Here is a 10,783-nt window from a genome sequence, read left to right on the forward strand (position 1 = left end):
GTTGACAGCAACAAGCGAAACAAAAAAATTAAACACACACAAGCGAACATAACATAACATAGCATAGCATAGCTGAGTGTGTGCATACAATAAGCCAAACAACAGTGGCCACCGCAAATTTGTGACAACACCAACTATGACAAATTACACAAAAACAATAAGCGCATTACACACATCGCTGACGCCAACGACAATAACAACAAATTAGCTAAAATAGAGAAACAAGTTGTGATGCGCAACGCTTTCGAGGGTCCAGTGTTGCATGTCGCCGCAATATTTGTGTTGCAACGAAGTGAATGTGGACGGCAGTGGCAGGATGCATGGCTCAATGATTTTGCATTTCGCTGCACAGCAAGGAAAGGTGGCACGAACGAACGCTGAGAATAACATGCATTCTCTTCTTTCACACTTTTTTTCTAATTTTCCATATTTTTTGTGTTGAAATATAAATTTGCCGCATTTTCTAATTATTTAGTGGTTAATTGCTGCCGTACAATATCATTAGGATGGCAAATCGTGCGTCCAACACGCATATTGCACTGCTTGGCTGGTTACAACAACAAAATTGACAAATTGTCGATTAAAGATAAGGTAACTTCTGTGGTGTCGACGGCACATGAAGACCTTCGACTAGACATAAACTGAATACCTTCATATTTGGATATATGCAACAGAATTGTCCAGAATTTTAGGAATTCGATGGATCTATATCATGAATTAATCCAGGTCAGGATTAATAGTCGCTCTGCCATTGTCAGTCTGAAGGAATATAAATTTCCCAACTATAGCTCGGAGTATCCCAAACGATTAGCGCGATAAGCTTAAAGCACACTCATTTAATCCAGCCTTGGTTAAAAAGCTCTCACTTGGCTTTATCGAAATATTCAACACAAAAGAAAAATAATATTGCTATTCTGCCGAGCACATCCGATTAAAAGTGTTAGTATCAAACATCTCTAGTATCTCTTGATAATGTTAGTTCGAATATAATTTATGAATTGATTGAAGCAGACTGAGGAGTTTTGGTTTTTCCATATCTTGTGTATTCACCAGATGGGTATTAAATACGAAAAAGTAAATGAAGACCGGTTCTACTTAGAAGTCAAAGGAATCAAACTACTACCAAATATCCATGCGAATGCGTTAGCAAGAACCATCTAACAAGTGGTATTTGCATTCCACTTTGCGGCAGGTATACCTCTATTTTATTATTTATCGCCTATTTTTGCTTTATTGCAAGAATGATTGCACTGTTGTTGTACTCAAAGTGGCAAAGATATGAAATAGCAAAAACTTGACTCGTTTACCCAGAGTGCCAAAGGCGCATCTTTTCTTTGGAAATAAATTACTTTGTGCTTTTGATTTCCGTTTTGCTTTTCCAGTTAATTCATCGGTATGTTGCATAAAGAAAAATTAGTTTTCTTTTGCTTATGAGCTTAGGCCTGAAGAAAATTGTCAGCTGCAATAGCAAAGGATTTCTTCATTCGGCTAGAAAATGTGGAGCTCATGCTGCTTTATGAAGATATAGCTCATGATTTAATAGTATTTTGGTGGAAAAATTAAATGATAAACTAGAAGTGGATGAGGTGGCAGGACTTCCGAGGCGATCATGTGGTACAGCAGTTAGAATCTTGGTCTCAATAATATTTTGATTATTATTGTAAAAAATATATATATTATTATTGGAAATATTAATAACTAGCCGACCGCTCCGGCTTCGCACGGATTTAAACAAACATTTCAAAAGTTATAAGTTTTTACACACGCTCCCATTCATATTTATGTACTTCCCGTTTCTTGCGTGGGTTCATTTAAAAAAGTAAAATGAAAAAAAGTTCGAGCATGATATTATATTTTATTTGTAATGAGCTGAATCTTCATTACAACCTTTAGTCTTTGGTGTCCGATGAAGATAACGGAATAAAACTTTACACAAATATTGATAACGATTACAGGAAACGGAAGTCTCATACCGGAAGCGGATGTGATACAAACCGAAGTCATCTATAAACAGTAAACATTTATGTTAAGCCCTGAAGCTGACGCTGCTTGCATCACTAAGCACTTTCTGGAGAAATTCGTTCTACATCGAACATCCGTTTACGGTAAAATATTTTCGGTTGCTTCATTTCCGGTTCCGACACATCATTCCCATAACTGGTTCCATCGGTTATCCCATATCTTGTTTCAGTTGGCTCATTCCGTTTCCGGATTTCCCACTTCCAGTTTCAGTAACCAATATTCAGCTACCCCATTTCCGGTTCCGGCAATATCGTTATCCATATTCGTTTCCGAATGCCCCATTTCCGGTTCCGGTAACATCATATCCGGTTACCCCACCCTGATCACGTGATGACATTTCAAGATCACGTGATATATTTGTTTACAGGTCAATGGCCCCGCCCAGATCACGCGATGTCACATCAAGGTCACGTGATATTTATGTTTACATTTTTGTGTGATGTCAATGACCCCACCCTGATCACGTGATGACATTTCAATATCATGTGATATTTTTGTTTACAAGTCAATGACCCCTCCCAGATCACGTGATGTCATATCAAGGTCACGTGATATTTATGTTAATTTTTGTGTGGGGTCAATGACCCCACCTTGATCTCGTGATGTCACATCAAGGTCACGTGATATTTTTGTTTACATTTTTGAGTGAGGTCAATGACCCCACCCTGATCACGTGAGATCGTTTCAAGGTCACGTGATATTTTTGTTTACATTTTTGAGTGAGGTCAATGCCCCACCCTGATCACGTGAGGTCGTTTCAAGGTCACGAGATATTTCTGTTTACATTTTTGAGCGAGGCCAATGACTCCACCCTGATCACGTGATGTAGTTACAAGATCACGTGATATTTTTGTTTACATTTTTGAGCGAGGCCAATGACCCCACCCTGATCACGTGATGTCCCATCAAGGTCACGTGATATTTTTGTTTACATTTTTGAGTGAGGTCAATGACCCCACCCTGATCACGTGATGTCACATCAAGGTCACGTGATATTTTTGTTTACATTTTTGAGTGAGGTCAATGACCCCACCCTGATGACGTGAGATCGTTTCTAGGTCACGTGATATTTTTGTTTACATTTTTGAGTGTGGTCTTTGGTGTACGATGTCTTTTTCTCGTATAATGAAGTGAGCTTGTATATTTCTAATATTTTGACAATTTTCAGTTTCAGATTAAGATTCTCCGGAGTCTTTTTGTTACCCTCTCCTGGGAACTATTTCCAGAAAGTTTAGATTATAGCAATAAATATAGCCTATGTTACTCGCGGTGAATATAGCTTTCGAATGGTGAAAGAATTTTTGAAATCGGCACAGTAGTTTTTGAGCTTATTCATTGCAAACATACATACAAATCTTTCCTCTTTATAATAGCAGTATAGATGTGGGAAAATGTTTTATTGTAATATAAAAATAGTTTTACATATGAAAAAAACATAAAAAATTAGAAAATTTCAAAATGTCACGTTTTTCATTAATAATAAATCAAATTGTTATGCATAAATTTATTTCGAATCGCTGATTGGGTTTTCTTAAAAGTTACTCAAACTGAAGAAATATTTTCGAGGAAACGCTTTGATCTAATCTCTATAATAGGTCGTTAATTCCCTTTCGAGTTGAGAGTTCGAATTTTTATTAACCTCTCACAAGCGTTTTTGAGTTGCCTTGAAGTACCAGATCGGTAAGATCTGTCCCCTTGAATACTGAGTCTAATTTTCATATCAATTGAATCGAAAGTGACTCATTATCTATATCGACCGAAGCCAAAAACTAATTTTGCTTAAAAATATTTGGCGAGTTTCTTTAGTAGTCATGTATGTTTCATATCAAATTGATAATATAAAATTTATATCACATGACAACTGTATGCCTTGTATCCATCATAGGCTGAGTAACTTGAGCTTTTTTCAATAAGTAAGACCACTATTTTCCAGGTCCAAACTAATTGCCAGCAACTCAAAATAATATCCAAGCGGCGAACATGCCTCAAACACCAGGCAACTATCTAGTCGCATTGGTAGACAAGGTAAGTGGTCTATTAGAACGTTGAAAAAGTCAACCAGGTTTTATAGCCACAATTCCAACCGCCGAACAACTGAATAATCAACTTTTTCACAAACTTTCTTCAAACGGCGACGAAGATGCCACAAAGGTGGCGCTGAGTACGAGCAGTGGAAATGTATGTAGTAAGAAAAACCGCAAACAGCAGCTAAATGCAACATGCACCATTACAACAACAACAACGACAGGAACAATAAAAAATGATAGTAGCAACAACAATAAAAACGTCATAACCAACCACACCAGAAATCACAATTACAATTATAATAAGATGTACGGGTGAAAAAAATATACACAAACAACAACAACAAACACTCAAGCGTTGCTTACAATGAGTCGCTTGGTGCGCACACCAGTTTTTGCAGCTCGCAGCAGTTGGTGCCGCAGATTGCCACAGCGAGTTCGGCGAGAACGTGTTGGCGCAACAAAAACCACGCCGTCGCGCGTTCAACACGCTGCTGGTGCTGTTGGTGGCGGTGGCAAAGCAGCGATCATAATCGTCATCAACCAGCGGCAAGATGACCGACCGAACGACCAATAACTTGCAACTTGGTCGACTGGCTGGCTGCGGGTTTGTGCGGCGGCAGCTGATCTATGTCATCAAGAACTACCAGGCAACAACAACAACAGCAACCAATCGTAACGTCTGCTCAAAGCAAAAAACTGCGCATATTTTGTTGTTGCAATATTGAAGAGCGCATCGGCAATCAGCACGCCGAAAGTCGGAAAGCTGGAGGGAGCTGCGTCGCATTTGTTGCAAGCAACCATTACAATTTGAAAGATGCATTGCAATATGGAAATTAAGTCGTTCGTCCAACTTTTGCGGCAACGCCGTTGTTATAACGGGTGATTTTTTTGAGGTTAGGATTTTCATGCATTAGTATTTGACAGATCACGTGGGATTTCAGACATGGTGTCAAAGAGAAAGATGCTCAGTATGCTTTGACATTTCATCATGAATAGACTTACTAACGAGCAACGCTTGCAAATCATTGAATTTTATTACCAAAATCAGTGTTCGGTTCGAAATGTGAAATCCGCTTTTTTATCGACAAATTTTGTTCAGCGATGAGGCTCATTTCTGGTTGAATGGCTACGTAAATAAGCAAAATTGCCGCATTTGGGGTGAAGAGCAACCAGAAGCCGTTCAAGAACTGCCCATGCATCCCGAAAAATGCACTGTTTGGTGTGGTTTGTACGCTGGTGGAATCATTGGACCGTATTTTTTCAAAGATGCTGTTGGACGCAACGTTACGGTGAATGGCGATCGCTATCGTTCGATGCTAACAAACTTTTTGTTGCCAAAAATGGAAGAACTGAACTTGGTTGACATGTGGTTTCAACAAGATGGCGCTACATGCCACACAGCTCGCGATTCTATGGCCATTTTGAGGGAAAACTTCGGAGAACAATTCATCTCAAGAAATGGACCCGTAAGTTGGCCACCAAGATCATGCGATTTAACGCCTTTAGACTATTTTTTGTGGGGCTACGTCAAGTCTAAAGTCTACAGAAATAAGCCAGCAACTATTCCAGCTTTGGAAGACAACATTTCCGAAGAAATTCGGGCTATTCCGGCCGAAATGCTCGAAAAAGTTGCCCAAAATTGGACTTTCCGAATGGACCACCTAAGACGCAGCCGCGGTCAACATTTAAATGAAATTATCTTCAAAAAGTAAATGTCATGAACCAATCTAACGTTTCAAATAAAGAACCGATGAGATTTTGCAAATTTTATGCGTTTTTTTTTTTTAAAAAGTTATCAAGCTCTTAAAAAATCACCCTTTACGAGTAGTAGCTTATCGGCAGGCAGCGAAATGGAAATTCTACTTTGGCAGTTGTCGGTGAATTTTGCGTGTGGCTTGCCACTTGCGTTTGCCGCGGCGGCAGCACACAAAAAAATTGGCCAACTGCTGCTAAGGCCGCGCAACCAACCCACCAGCGACCAGTCGATCGGCCACCAATTTCACTATGAATGACGCGGTGGAAATGGTATTTTTACTCCACAACCGTGTTGCAACTCATCACAATGCGCATGCGTGCAGTGCCTATTTGCATCCACCGTAGGCGGTGCAGATGCGATCGCTCGTACACCTGTGTCATGGAGTTAATGCAAAAGTGTTGCAAAGCATATTTATTGGCATTGTTTCTAATTTCCAAGCGAGAACGCCAAAGCAAACATGTTTTTAGCTCATTATTGTGCCACTTACACGCCTCTTACCGACTCACGTACACGCACATTCATGCAGCACTCAAATACAAATACAATTGGATTTTTTTTTTGCTAGTGTTTGGCGTTTGGCGGCCGACCTTAGCGGCTGCCAGCCCTTCCGTTCTCGCAACATTCATCAGCGCCCCGTGCTTGTCGCTTTCCAACCAATCGCTTTTGCATTCGTGTCAGAGGTTTATGGGCTGGCAAATTGGCATGGAAATTATGCCAAAGCAAAAAAAAGAATTACAAGGAACTCATCTTTAAATAGAAGAATTAGACGGCGTCAAGCTGTGGTTTGCCTCCGCATATAGACAAATTGCCATCTTGACTTCACTGTTGCAAAAGAAGTTCTCGCATTCAAGGAAATAATGTGTATGTGTGCGGTAGTTGCAATCGCACTTTCTTAATCAACACTGCGCCTCTGTAAGATTATGACTGCAACTTCTTTCTTCTTTAATTACAAACATTTTGCAGTAAACAACATTCTCAAGTGGTTGAGTGCGATCTCAGTGTGTGAGGAAGTTCGATAACCTATAAAATTGATTACAGTCGAGTATCTATGTGGAGATTTCCATTGCTTTTGCAATTTTGGAATTATTGTGCTGTAAAACAGCTTCCATGAAACACATGTATTCGTGTCTAAACTAGACGCTACAGTGAATTGATGCCCCTATCTGTGGTGTGTTTGATGTTTTCCAACAACTGACTATTATCAGTAGAAGAATCTTTATGTCAAATGAGCGCTTCCGAAGAACGTATTTTCGAAATTTTACACTGTTTCCAACCTGTATCGACGGCTCGACCTACAGGACAACTTAATTCAGAGATTCTTGGAGGAGAGAGGAAATGTAATTAGTTATGTGTTTACCAAGCCACGTTGTACAAATATAGAAACCTTTCTTCATCACAATATCTAAAATTGCAAATTAGTTCGTTCGAGTCTTTCAAGGTGTTGCCACTTATTTGAATTTATATTTTACTGTTTAACAATAATAGATAAAATAAATGGTATATTGTACAAATAAGCACGAAATTAAGTATTTTAAAAAAAGTATTATGACGGAAATATTTTCGAGAATGGTTGCCACCTGTTAAAAATTTGTAACTCAATAAAATTTGTTAGGTAAACGCATTATTCAAAATGGGTATCAAATTAAAAATCTATGAAGCGGATGGTTTCAATAGTTATTTAAAAAAGGTGCCACTTATTAAAAAAATAATTTAAAACAAGTAAGGAAGGGCTAAGTTCGGGTGTAACCGAAGATTTTATACTCTCGCAATTTATATATTTAACTTTATTTATATTATATAATACACAATTTGACCCACATATTCGTCATATATATTGTATAAAGTCCATTGAAAGTTGGAAACCATAATATTAGGTTAGAACCACCGAGGTCCTCGTGTTCGATATATGGGGCCTTATAAACCTATGGTCCGATTTCGGCGATTTTAAGAATGGGGCTGCCACACTATTAACATAATATTTGTGCAAAGTGCTGCACCGATATCTTCACTAGTACTTACTTTATATAATGTAAAGTAAACGATTCAGATTGTCTTCAAAGTTCGGATATATAAGAAGTAGGCGTGGTTGTGAAGCGATTTGGCCTATTTTCACAATATATCATTGGGATGTAAGGAAACTATTACAAACCAAGTTTCATTGAAATCGGTCGAGTAGTTCCTGAGATATGGTTTTTGACCCATAAGTGGGTGATGCCACTCCCATTTTCCATTTTGTAAAAAAATCTGAGTGCAGCTTTCATCTGCCATTTCTTATGTGAAATTTAGTGTTTCTGACGTTTTTCGTTAATGAGTTAACCCACTTTTAGTAATTTTCAACCTAACTTTTGTATGGGAGGTGGGCGTGGTTATGATCCGATTTCTCTCATTTTTGGACTGCATTAGGAAGTGGCTAAAAAAACGGCTGCTGAAAGTTTGGTTTATATAGCTCTATTGCGAGACCACTTCCCCTAAAAAATTACATCCAAATATGCCCCTTCATAGTGCGATCCTTCATACCAAATTTTTTTCCATAGCTTTATTTATGGCTTAGTTATGGCACTTTATGTGTTTTCGGTTTTCGCCATTTTGTGGGCGTGGCAGTGGTCCGATTTTGTTCATTTTCGAAAGCAACCTTCCTATGGCGCCAAGAAATAAGTGTGCCAAGTTCATCAAGATATCTTAATTTTTACTCAAGTTACAGCTTGCACAGACGGACGGACGGACGGACGGACAGACAGACAGACATTCGGATTTGAACTCCACTCTTCACCCTGATCACTTTGGTATATATAACCTTATATCTAACTCGTTTAGTTTTGGGTGTTACAAACAACCGTTATGTGAACAAAACTATAATACTCTCTTTAGCAACATTTGTTGCGAGAGTATAAAAAATCTTGCAAATTACAATAAATAAATGAAGTGCTTAGTATACAAATATATTTGTCGGACATGTTTTCTGGAAGTGTTGCCATTCATTCGAAAAAATAACTTAAAGAAATGAGTAAGGTAAGCTCAATATTACAATATTTATAGTTAATTCAAATATCTAAATTGGGCGAAAGTTGTTTTTTTTCTAAAATGAGGATACTATAATTATCAACAACAAAAAACTACTATTATAATAATTTTGTTTGTGTGAAGAAATCATGGAAAAATTATCGAAAGCAGATATGTATGTAGTCAGAGAAATATACCAGCGAAATAATCTCTATGAAAGCATCGACAATTATCGACAACCCCACGCAGATACCACCAAATCTCTGCACAAATTACGAATGCAAACGCCCAATTGAAATGCTTGGCAACGCGACGCTCCGAGCCTGTCATTTATTAGCAATTTCATGCCACATATGTGTGCGTGTGTGTGTGTGTTTGTTAACATCTCGATATTTACATGCGGTCATTTGGCTCGCCTTGAGCAATTTTCATTAATAAACATGCGATGTGCGCCATGCTATTGTCGTTGTTGTTGTTGCTCTTGTTGCTGGCGCTGCAGCAGAAGCGCAAAATGAGCGCAAACAAGTTAGAGGAAGCTGCCTCCAAGTGCAAATCGAGCGACAGGAACAAGATTAATGCGCACAGGCCGCTAAGAAAATTGTCCACATGCGCACAAGCGCTGGCAGCGGAGGTGAGGTGAGGTGAGGATAGAAAGATGCTGGCTGTGTCCAACAGTTGACCACAAAATTGCGTTAATAGCATGGAAAAATTGTGCGGTAAGTGAGCCAAGAATTATGGTTGTGCGCGGCGGCGCTGTAACGCTAGGAATTCGCTGCCAGAACAGCATTAGCATTTAGCGCTTGCCTCATATGAGTATGGCCACATACGGTGTATGTACATATGAGCGCAACAACAAACAGACATGTGTGTGTATATGTTTAAGCGCTCATAAATTACTACAAATATACGAAGAGATATATCTTTGAATTTATTGTTGTTAGAAAGGCTGCGCTCACACTTCTATATGTGTATGTCTGTATGTGTATATTTCTGTTCTTTATGCAGAATATTTCCCACCGCCGCGTCCGAACGGTGACACTTAATTGCGTTTGTTGCACCGAATGGCACTCAACTAATCAATTAAGTGGCGTTGCTGTGGCTACAACGGATACATTTTAGTTAAATATGCGGCATATAGAGCACGAGGCGGCGGCGTTTAGTATAGTACTTAAGATATGCTTTGAAGCGGCAACGCCGAGTTATAAAATCAAGTGTGAGCTTGTGATTACCGATGCATGGTTCCATATACACATACATATACATATGTGAGTATGCAAATGCTTACATCTGCTTGTACTGGTTGCGTACGAGATTTGTAGCGGTATATTGTCAACAGCAGTTAACGGTATTCGCTTTGTCTTAATGAATTCAAGCAGAAACTTTAAAATGGAGCAACTAAAATGATTTCAATAAATACTAGAATATCAATAAGCGTTCAACGAGCTCCAAAAGTTAGAATGCTTTTAAATATTGTCATAAATTAGAATAAACAAGATTATATGTATGTCTCAAAAGGAGCAAAATATAGATTACCTTTTGGGTTCACATTTTATTATTATTACATATCGAAATATTTGGGATTTGTACCAGACCTTCTATTATAATTTTTTTTGTTTTTTTTAAACGCTTCTTTTAATATGGTTGAGATGTCTACTTTGTTAATTGTCTTTAATGTGATATCCATATTGTGTTTTTTATTAATTGCAAAAGTAAACATGTGGCAACACTCGTAGACATTTTTAAAATATATACTTTCTAAAATACCTTTATTTTGACTCCCATATATAATAGTAGTCAACAATTCATATCCTATAAATATTGCGGATTAAAATATTAAATTAAACAGGTGGCAACTCTCATAAAAATATTTGAAATATTTTCCGGAATTTTGTTTGACCAGTAAATTTATTCATTTAAAATTTTAAGAAAGCTTAAAAAGGCAAATTGTTTATTAAATTGCGGCATGTTGCTAAACATT

At 38.1% G+C, this 10,783-nt stretch overlaps 1 protein-coding gene across 2 annotated transcripts in view; it reads right to left on the reverse strand.

Annotated features, from left to right (window-relative positions):
• Nucleotides 1-10,783, reverse strand: part of LOC105212498 (elongation factor-like GTPase 1) — a 148,265-nt gene that overhangs the window by 79,914 nt on the left and 57,568 nt on the right. The window lies entirely within an intron of this gene.

Source organism: Zeugodacus cucurbitae, chromosome 4 (assembly GCF_028554725.1).
Source record: "Zeugodacus cucurbitae isolate PBARC_wt_2022May chromosome 4, idZeuCucr1.2, whole genome shotgun sequence".
Lineage (NCBI taxonomy): Eukaryota > Metazoa > Arthropoda > Insecta > Diptera > Tephritidae > Zeugodacus > Zeugodacus cucurbitae.